This window comes from Strigops habroptila, chromosome 3 (assembly GCF_004027225.2).
Source record: "Strigops habroptila isolate Jane chromosome 3, bStrHab1.2.pri, whole genome shotgun sequence".
Lineage (NCBI taxonomy): Eukaryota > Metazoa > Chordata > Aves > Psittaciformes > Psittacidae > Strigops > Strigops habroptila.
In genome coordinates this window covers 71,295,625-71,307,042 of record NC_044279.2, presented here as the reverse complement: position 1 = coordinate 71,307,042, position 11,418 = coordinate 71,295,625, and positions in this window count along the sequence as shown.

The following is an 11,418-nucleotide window of genomic DNA, read 5'->3' as shown; positions in this document are numbered from 1 at the left end:
TTTACTCCAGCTGTGAGCAGAGATTGATGTTCAGAGCTAAATTACAAATTTGTTAGTGCTTCCAAAAACATTTGCATTAATTCAGGAAGCTCTGGTTATTCCTGCCTTGTGCTTGACTGTCTAACTTTGTTAATACAATATTGGTTTAAAGGAGTTCCATGGGCTAGTTCATTGTGAGGGAAACTAAGCAGAAAATCAAAATAACACCCCATGCCATAAAGAAAATGAGTGAGAGAAACAAGCTTAGTATAAGATGTGTCTCCACATACTTATACTTGTTTTGAGGAAACAAATTTATATGGCTGTAAATTAAAATGCAGGTCACTGGCTGAGGACAGATGTAGCATGAAACACTCAGTTTTATTTGGACTAAAAAAAGAAGTTTTTTTAAGTCAGTGTGATGACCTTGAACAAGTGGTTTATTTTCTCATTCAGTGTTATTTCCCATTTTCGGGTAAATGGGTGGGAAGGAAAATTCTGAACAAATATTCATTTTGCAGACAGTTGACTTTTGCATCAGACTTCATAACTGGTACCCTCTTCCTGAAGGAATGAAACGGTAAGTAATAGTATTCTCGGATTTAGGTAATACACTTTTTGCTTATTAAGCTCTGCTATGTTCTAGTGTTTGGGCTTGTACTTGAAAGCTGTCTACACTCTCTGAGGACATACCGTTCCCTGCACACTAGAATTCCCTTTCTGTGCTTCATTATCGCCTTCTGTCCTGGTCTGTGGCATCAGAAGTTGTAGTATGCCATGTAGTTGGATGCTAGGCTTGGGACCAGCCTCTTGCTGGAAAGAGCATGCATCGGAGTGCTGAAAAGGACAGGCCAGAAGAAAGGGATCTGGGAGTAATTTTTTACATTTATATGAACAGTTCTTTTTATAGGTGATTGCCACTGACTGTTTAATAAACCTTCCTCTTTATGTCGCTTGTAGTGGTGATAACTTGATGTCGTGGTTTAAGCTCAGTACTCTTGAATTACCCTGCTGCGAAGAATTGGACAGTAAAAAAAACTCGTAAGGCACATTTTAAATGATAACTCTCCTAAGAATTATGATTATGCTTTTTGCTTTCAAACAAATGATCTCTACTGTTCCTCTGGCTCCATACTCCTTGTCTGGTATCTTGTAGCATAGTTTTTAGGGGCACAGGGAATCCTTCCCCCGTGAGATCTAAACTGTTCACAGTGAACATCTTATAGTGTTGATTTCTCTATTCCACTTCCCCACAGCTCTTTGAAAAAGAATACTTTTGCATACTGAGATGATCCTTTGATCTTCTGGATCCAGTTCACCTACTTTTAAAGTAGAGTAGGAGCAGGGAAGGGGGTGAACAAAGAAAATGAGGAGTCTTTTTTCTCAGTTGTTTCATCATTCGCTTTTTCCTCAGTGCAGTGCTTTAAGGGAACTGCCAAATAAAAACAACAGAGATTTTTTCCAAGAAACTTTGAACAACATTGTCTTGTTTTCCCAGCATGATGCCTGGCATCATCAAAAGCAAAGGGTGAAATAGGCGGCAGCCAGTGTTTATGTAAAGATGGATGAGGTGAGAAATGGTTCATAATGTTTTATTGTGTATCCAGTGTGGTTTAGGAAACTGATGTCGAAAGGTTGCCTGCCTGCACAAAAGCATGTAACAAGAAGACAATTTCAAAGCAGTTAAAACATCACGAGCAGGGGGTGGTTATTAGTTTTTTTCTTACTGTAACTTTTCTTTGCCTCTGACTTTGCTTTCGTGTCTGCCTTCTCTTCTATTGTAAATGTTAGGCTTTGTTATTGTTCTTCCAGCCTCCTGGCATCCTTGCTCTTCAAACATTGCTGAGTTGACCTATTACCATAGTTTAAAACCATGCAAGTGTCTATTTTGAGCTCTTCCTTTTTATAGGATGACTCTGTAATAGCTTCTGCATAATATTTTAATTGTGGAAAGTGTTCCAGCCTGGTTTCCTATGGAAACACCATCACTTTGTACATGTGTCTGTCCTTAGTTTTCCTCAAATTTGAGAACCTGTTGGCTAGTTTCAGTCACATTTTAATGGGAGAGTGGAGGGCATCTGAAAGATTGGGGTCCCTATGGTTTTGATGAAAATAAGTAACTGGGAAAAAGGAAGAGATAATGTAATAAATAGCATTTGAGCTGAAGGAAGGCTGCATGCATGGCTGAAGCATTCTTAGGTCCCAAAGTGGTCAATGTCAAAAAGAGTTGTTATGAAGTACCCATTCATACTTTTCCAGCAAGACCTTTCAGTAGCCGGAAGCCTTTAGACCTCTCTAGTTACAGCCCTAACTCAATTCTAGAGTTGTCACCTGGATTTTCTTTATTCAGGCAATGTGTCAGTCAGCAGAACAGCACAACACTGATACATTGCCAGTGAGATTATAACCAGTGGCAACCAGTCTGCCCAGCAGCTAGAATCTGAGGTTCACTAAGCAGGGTTTCCACTGTCTCCTGCAGACTTGTATGAGCGTAAGGCCATGGTCTGAATCCCTGCTATAGGAAATGTACGCACAGAGTTGTCATCTTAGAAATCAAAGCCAGTCAGGCACATGTTCTGTTCATTTCCCTGAACTTCTTGCTGCAAGTATACACTTACCAGAAAACATTTCAAAATGTGACCAGCTTGGATGAAGAGCGATGCCATGCTTTTGTGGTGACTGGAGCTTTGGCAGAGAGGACAGGAACAATAGGACAGTTCTCTTTGGGAATTATTTATATTGCGCTCACAAGTAGGCCACGCTGTGCTAGTGTTGTGTAAGGCAGTCCTCAGAAAGTCAGGTGGGAGTACAAAATTTCCTTCTCCTGTATAAACAGAGTGGGTTGCGTAACCCAGCTTGTCTTTCTCCTGTTCTGGACATTTTTTTCCATTTCAATTATTGTCTCTATATCATCACACATATCAGCACATGCTGGACTAGCTGTTCATTCCAGGACTTGCCTCTCCTGGGCATTCACCCCTTTGCTCCATTACGTGCTGTTGCCCTCCACAGGATTTCCAGGCATTACAACAAGCCTCAGCCACCAGCAGCACGAAGTACAGCTACCCATCGTCAAGCCCCAGCTGGCTGCTGCACGGTGTGTTGCTAATCTCACATCTCCTGGGGACTGAATTACTCAATTTTGCCCTTATATTCCATACTAGATTCTTTTATCAGATGCTTTCAGTAGGGCAGTCTGATAAGTAATGGATGTGCTGTCAGTACAGGGTTTGCCAGACTACATATATATAATGGGGCTCTGCTGACCAGGAACCTGACTTCAGGAGCCGTGAGCCCCACCTTTCCCTGAGAGGGCTTCTTTTTTCCCCCGTTTTGTTTTTTTTTTTTTAAAAAAAAAGGGGTTATGGGGGGGTTTTGTTAGATTTTGGTATGTCTTTTTGGGGCATTTTAACTACCATTTTATTCACACACTGAGCACACAATAAAGCTATAGCCGTAATTAATGCCACATAATCAGCTCAGGTACTAGCCATGCAACTTCGAACGCCTTACTTTGGCCATTTTTCAGTATGCATCCTTATTGTGTGAGACTGCTTACCACACAGGAATCACCTGCCAAGAGCATCACCTTGCCATAGGAGAGAAACTTAGGATCAGCAGTCATTTTGCTCATCCCTTCCATGTTTTGCATATCAGTTGCAAGCAACTGTCCACTAATGGAGTTCATGCACTTTCTCCAATAACACGTGCACTTCATACTTAGTTAGAAGACAGACAGCACTTCTGATTTTAGGTTTGCATAGCAGATTCACTTTAGTGCCAGTCTGCATTTAATAGCTTTTCTTGATCTCTTCTTCTCTAGCCTACACATGAAAACACCGTAAACTGGGGAGAAAAAAAGAATTTGTTGATGGTTGACTTGATTATGGACAGAGTCTTCATCTTTAGATTTTGAAAGTGTTTACTATACAAACTCTTTCACTTTGCAAAAAATGCATCCACACATACACATTCTCACATACACGTTCCTAACTTCCCAACATGTTTACATTTTTAGTTCTAATTTGCAACACTTCATCTGTTCCTCAGCAGTGCACATTATTTATGTCCAAGACCCAAGCAAACAAAATTCCTTCAAACATCGTTCGGAATTAGAGGAGAGATGACAGTGAAAAAAGCAAAACAATTAAATTCTTTCCCACTTAAATGAAAATTTTACTGAGGCTTGTTTTGTTACATAGTGTTACAGTGAAACCAGATGATATTTGAAACTTGGCTTTGAAGCAAGCCTCCCTTCAGCCTCCACAGGCAACCAGACATTCCCTCTCTGCACGTCACTTCCAACAGCACTTTAGTGCAAAATATTTCCATGTTTATCCTCCAGACAAATTACAATTGCTGATCTTAAGTCATTTGTGTACTAAGAAAACGATGCGTTGTCAACCCAAAATCCCACTCTTTATAAATCCTTTCTTTCATACAGAATTAAATTAAATGAAGAGGGAATTCATTGCATTTCTTTCTTTCTTTTGAACACATTAGGATGGCTTCAGTGGAATCAGTGGGAAGTGCAGTGAGCAGCATATATAATCAACCTATGTATCTTGACCCTGGGGCACTGTGGTAGCCTGCATGTTGCCCAGGCAGAGGCAGCTGAGGTTCGGCTGTACTACTGACACCAGAAGAGCAGATGTTGGATATACCTCCTCTAATCTGTGTCCTTAACGAAATGACTGTGAACCATTTAGCAAAATGTTTAGCTTGTTTTGATAGCTGGACTAAATTGTAAACAAATGGTAACCACGTTATTCATGGCAGAATGATTTTGCTTAGTTTGGTTTTATGACAGCATTTACACAGTATTTTATGCAACCTGAGTGACCTACATAAGGTTTTGGTCTACAAGTTATACTTTTTTTTCTGAAAACCAAAGAATTAACAAAACAGATGATGGCAGGATTTGTTTTTAACCATAGCAGCTGGTAATTTGATGGAGGGGGAGGGAACCAAACTGTTAAAACTTATTTGGTGTTTTCAGAGATCAGAAATTCTTTTTTCTGCTGTCCCAAGGGCCTTTAAAAGTTGTAGAAGTTCATTGTCACGTAATGATAGCAATAGATATTACCATCCCTAATTTCAACTAAGTTCCCCTAATTTCTTCTGTCACAAGCCATTTCCTGGCTTCTCCTCACCTTGCTGTGAAGTGGTTTTTTTTTCTTTGGTTTATGGTTTTTTTGTTACTCAAGATTTGGGAAGAAGGGGGAACACTGTGGTGAAACCACCTTCTGTAAAATCACTGAAACCATTACACCACAGTTGCAGCTCTGGTTTATCTGCCTTTAGGCACAAGCCCAGATCAGATGGTTCTAGATCAGTAAAGAAGAAATGGGGAGGGAAAGCCACATAAAAGCTTTTCTCCTCCCTAGCACTTCCATTCAAGAGTCCCAGAGGGAAATCAGAAGTACATTAGGTCAGCCTTACAAAATAATTCTTTAACAAAACACAAGTGAAAAAAAAAAACCCAAACAAACAAGCCCAAAACCCGTAGGGCACTCAATATCTGAATTATTTCATAGTAATATTGGAAAAGCAGTAGCTGAATAATTTTGTGGCTTAGTTGTTGTTTTCAAGACAGTTTTGTTAAGTTGCGTGAGAGGGAACAGAAACCTCTTGGTTAGGATTTGTAAATAGAACACATCCCAAGGCTGTTGTCCCTTTCCTCTTCTCCTGGACCATTACTCTCAGGAAGCCACCTGTAATTCTCTTTGCAAATGTTCTGTGCTGTATGTGAAAGAAGCAGGAAAGGAATAAAACCCAACCAACCAACCAACCAAACAAAAACCCCAACCCACCCAAATTTGCTAAACAGAACACAAAAAAAAAGAAGTATTTTTTAAAGTGTTTATTTTTCCAGGGGGAATGTCTGCAGTTTTTGATTCTTGTGTATGTGAGGAGGGGAAAGGTACAGCTGCTTTGAGCACTATCTATCATCTGCTCCATTTTATTGCCAAGATGACATACTTGCATGTAAACCGCAACTATAAGAAGCAGCAATGCTAGTATTTCTCGGTGTTGCTCTATGTTTTGGGGGTTTTTTATGTTATATGCACAAGCTTTTTCAGTGAAAGGCAAAAAATTAAATCATTAACAAAGGAATTCTTTTCCCCCTAGTTAAATCAGTCTCTGAGCTTAAACAAAGATCAAAGTTAAGGAGTTTGACTTAAGAGTCCCTTTCACTTCTACTACCCAGTTTAGTGTTTTCACTTAAGGGCTATCATATTTTTATTCCTTCTAAACCCCTTTCTGCATGACACTCATTTGCATGAACAATCCCATGGCAATAGCAGGAATAATATTTAGCTCTCAAAACCAGAGCGATCATCCATATGTCCCAAAAGTATCAGCTCTGAGTGCGGCAGGTCAAGATGACGCTTGAAATTCCTGCCTGCTTTCTTACACCATGGTGGTGTATCTGACCTGGTGCAGCAGCTTGAGTAAATTTTCAGTGCATGCTTCCTTCATAGGAATGAATTTTGGTCCTGGGGAGGAAAGACTGACCTTTTGCTTCCCCTATCTCCTTCACGATGCCTCGCTGACTTGCCTGGTCCCCTGTTTCTATGCTTCTCCTAATTCCCTGTGTCCACTTCTTGAAAAATGGCACAGATTTGTAAAGATTTCAGAGCCACTTAGCGCAGGTTTTTAGGCCTGCCATGTTTCGACCATTAGAGTGAAATATTCCAGACCAGGTGCCCTTCTTGGGATGATTTGTTTCTGAAAAGTTTAATTCAAAACATCTTCTTGAGAATGTTGGGGTGAAAAAGTCAGTTGCTCTTTTCTGTATTTTTAAAATACACCTTGAGTGTCTTCACATTTAGATTAGAGGGGAAACCTTTGTCAGGGAGCAGCAAGGGCAGATGGGAGCTGAGGCTGGTGGCAAGACAGGAGCGGGGCACAGAGCTGTCCAGCATGGGCACAGTCCCATAGCCCCTGGCTGAGGTGAGCAGAGAGGGTCCAGTGACAGGAGACAAGTTTGACCAAGAGTCCAGATCACCAGCCACGTCTGAAGTGATGAGACAGGTTTGAGGTCAGGTTGAGTTTGCAGTTCAGGATCAGATCCAGAGAGAAACACTGTGGTCATTACACAGTCCAGTGATCACCATGCGCATTCATAGTGTGGAAGAAAGTCAGAAGTCAAGCTAGAAAATCAGATCTGAAAGTTTATTTAAAGAGCTCCAAGACTGGCAATTGGCCTCCTTGATCATCTCTCTCTTCCCAGTGAGGTCCAACCCCACCAGAATTTGCAACCTTCAGTAAAATCTTTGACAGCTCATTTCCCCCTTCTGCTGAGTAGGAAGGGTTGCCCCTGATAGCACCCAGCCTGGCACCACACCATGCTGGAGCAGGAGGGTTGCAGAACCTGAGCAGCAGCCTGCAGCAGGGATTTCCCTGGCCATTTCTGCTATAACGTTTTCTGTTGATGTCCCTTAAATTTAAAAGCATCAGAGCACCATGTGCAAAACCCATGAAAGTAATGTCTGCCCAGCACCACTGTCCAGGAAAGATAATGTAATGGGATGCTCGCTTTGGAAATACAGATCGTAACCGCAAACTTGGAACACACATGGCAGTACACTTGCAGAGGAGGCTCAGATTGCACTGTTGCACAGGTAGCTTTAAAACTGACAGCTTGCATGTTTATGGGAAAAAACGCATGACGGTTGCAAGCCTAGTTCTGGCTTGAAATTTTAATACGTATAAGCAGCAGAGACTAAGAGAAAAGGGTTGACTCATTCTTCTTGTGTGGGGAGGGATAGTGTGGAAAAGATACCGAATAGCACCTAATAAAAAATAGGCAGTGGTGCATATAAACTAGATGTTGGGAAGAGGTCTGCTAAAACTTTATTTTTTGGCACTAACAGCACACACCAAAAGGCTCTCTGGATATTGGAGGGGTTTCTTGAAAGAAAACTGAAAACTCCAATTGTAAGGAAATAAGGAAATAGTTTTCTGACAGAGCAGTAAAAAGGTGCAACAGCAGATGCCCTGATAAACATACCTAGTTGCCACAGGCACCTATAACACATCCTCTAAACACATTTCTTTTGGCTGGCGAAGTGGAAAAATGAGCAAATCTAGGATTAAAGAAAATTGCATCTCACTTTGAGTGTCTGAAGAATGTCTGAATGGTATAAATTGTGTATCTTGCCCATCCCCAAATACATAGGCAAGCACTTGAGGAAACGAATTAGAACTGCGTTTCCTCAGAGTGAAAACTCAGTTGCAGCCTTCAGTAAACTTGTATTTTTCCATCTAACATTGTTAGTGACTTGGATTCCTAATGAAAAAAGAAATAGTAGCAAATAATAAAACACAGAAGAGGTAATGTATGTCCCATAGAGTAGCAAGTTTTCTCCAGTTACGTGGAACCATAGAGATGCTAAAAGTTAGTTTTTCCCTAAAACCAAAACACACAAACAAAAAACCAAACAAGCTATCTAGTGAAACCACAGCCAGTAAGACTCTGTGTCATTCATTTGAGCTCTAGGGGGAGCAGTAGCTTAAATTCCACAAATGCAAAAATATTCATCTGTGTTTGTGCAGATATTTTGTGTTCAGCAAGTTCAATTTGTCTGACAAAGTGAATGTTTGAAAGATTTAGTGGGAAGATCTGGAAAGAACAGGTTTTAAAAAGGTTTCTGTTTTTGAAAGACTTCAAAGTACTTGGAAGGAGGTATAACTGATTTGTATGACACTTTGAAACAATTATTTTTGTCACATTCCTTTTGGAATATTACAAATCTTTATCATCAGAAATATTTGCATAAAGCTGCTAAGATTGTCTTAATGAAGATATGATCTATTTTGTTCTTTTTATGTTATACTGTGAGATGTTTTGTCTTTTTCATCCTAATCCTGTCTTAAATTCAAAAATAGGAGTGGAGAGACTCCTATTTGTTCTACATACATAGCTTTTTAGATTAATTCATACTTAATCCAAAAGCATTTTGTTACCAAAGAGTAACTGAATGATCAAGAGAGTATTTTGCCTCATATTTAAAACATGCCAGTAGGAAATATCATGTTATGTGCTTTTGCCTATTTGAAAAGCCATCTTTCTAGTCTTTATTAGCATCATCAGTATAAGATCTGTAAAATCTGCTTATTAATTTCCCCAGCATCCTTGCAGTTAAAAGACTTGTACTTGCAAAAGGATGCGTTGAATTGCACACGAGAAGACATTTCTGATTGACAAAGTTCTATCGGTCATGTGTTCATTCCTTTTCTTGTTTACATAGGAGATGATTAGTACACATGGGAGAGAAAGGCCCAAGGAAAAAGTGGGACTGTATAACCATGTTGCAAACATGAACTTCTTGGATTTTGTCATTACTTGCTCTGATCATATACTCATCATGGCAAGACAAAAAGAGAGAGAGCAACTTAGACCAGCATGACAACTGTTCTTGAAGTTCCTCAATAGGTATGGGTAGAGCAGAAGGTGTGAGTTCCAACTGAGAAAACCTTTGTCCCCCATCAGCATGTGTATACGTGTGGCCAATGGGTGACTGCTCCAAAAATTTGCTTGTCATCACCTGCTATAAAATAGCAAGTCTAATAACACTGAAACTGTTGCAAAAGCACAGACATGCTACCTAAATAGGAATTACAATGTCTGCCTGCTTCAATACAGTTAGGTGAATATATGAAAAGATACGAAATTCTAAATATCATGAGAGGCAGGAGCTTTTCTGCTGTCTGATCATTGTAAGGAACTTTAAAAAGATTTAATGTTAAATTTTCAGTTTTGTTTTGCTTAGATGTCCTAACTTGGCAGCATTCAATTCCAAAAGTGTCTGGTTTTGGTACAAATGACTCATAAATAAAAACTTACTGTAGAAGCTTTAAAGCTGGTGCATAGTTTTCCACAAAGCAATATCATATGGAACTTACCCTCAAAGTGGCAATACAAATACAAGAGTAAAAACACAGGGTGACTGGGGGGAGTGATATTGAAGAGAGTTAATCAACTTAGTGCAGAAAGCAAAATTTAAAAGGTGGGTGTTAGGTTTTTTGGTTTTTTTTTGTTTTTTTGGTTTTTTTTTTCTTCTTTATTGTTTCTTTTAAAGGCAAACTAAAAAAGTGATAAAAAATCACATTCAATCCAAACTAATTCAATATTTAAAATATATATTTGCATTTCTTTGTTACTGTTTGAATCACAGATAAAGACTTTGGATCAAGGACACCTGTGGTGAGAGGCACCAACAGAAATGTGGCAGACTAGTCAGTAAGAAAGCTTCAGTGATAGAAAGAGAATCAGATTTTGCTGCTTTATGGTAATAAATGAGGGTTGAAAACAAGCCTTTGTATAATTTCAGATTTTCCACATTTCAGACCTTTCCAGCTAGTTTATGGTTCCTGCACTCTGCTTTCCGCTAAAAATAACAATAAGTGCCTCCCACTGATTTTGATCCACCCAAGGCACGAAAAGTCGAAGTCCTCCTGCGGGCAGGCTGCAGGGAGTTGCCAGAGTTTTAGCTGCCATTTGGTCTAACTTGCTGAGAACAGAGCCATACCTGAGATTTATAGCTGAGTCGTGCTACTTAACCAAGCTAAGCCTGTCAGCAAGACACCAAAAACTAAGCAAGCAGGAACAAGAATGGAAGGTTATAGGAGAAATATTCTCTTGCATGCCAAGATCATTGTAGTGACTAAACGAAGCTAGAATGAGGGCAGCAGTAAAGACTTTTTTCTTCATGGTGTACCTCGATGGCCCCTATTTGGGATTTTGTCCTCCTATGTTCAGATTTCAAAAACAGCATGGACCTTTCTGCCATCCGGGAGCCTGCAGGTGTCTGTCTCAAACACCATTTTATAGGAGGCCACTGGAGCTCTCCTCTGCCTGTCTCACAGCGGGCTGCCCTCCTCTCTGCTTCTCATCAGCTGCTGCTGCTGACCATTCCTGTTTTCTGCTTCATTCAAAACGCAGCTGAAACCTTGCTTTGGGGAGCTAAGATGAAGTAAATGTAGCGTGCTTCCATCCTTCCTGCCACTGTTAGGCCGCCCAGACATGGAAACACCTGTCCTCCTTCATGTGCTGGCAAACCTTCGGAAAACAGCTCCACCAACCTCTAACTTGAAAAAGGCAAATATTCAGAGGGCAAATTCTCTTCACAGTCCAATGGAGTGAATTACTCCAATTCTCATTTTATTTCAGCTTTTATACTTACTGATCTGTCTGCATATTAGCAGTTTGGAAATACACTATGTAACCTTCCACCCATTGTTTTTTTAAGAAATTATGTGGACAGTGCAAAATAAAGGCTGTTTTCTCCAGATAAAGTATTAGTCACCCTTGAAAAACTTATTTCTACATTTCTTGCAGGCAGTTTGCAATAGCCTGTCATGTAGTAAGGACAAAAAAGCATGCTTCCTCAACTACGTGCTGCAGACCAAAGTCAGTGTAATACCTAAATC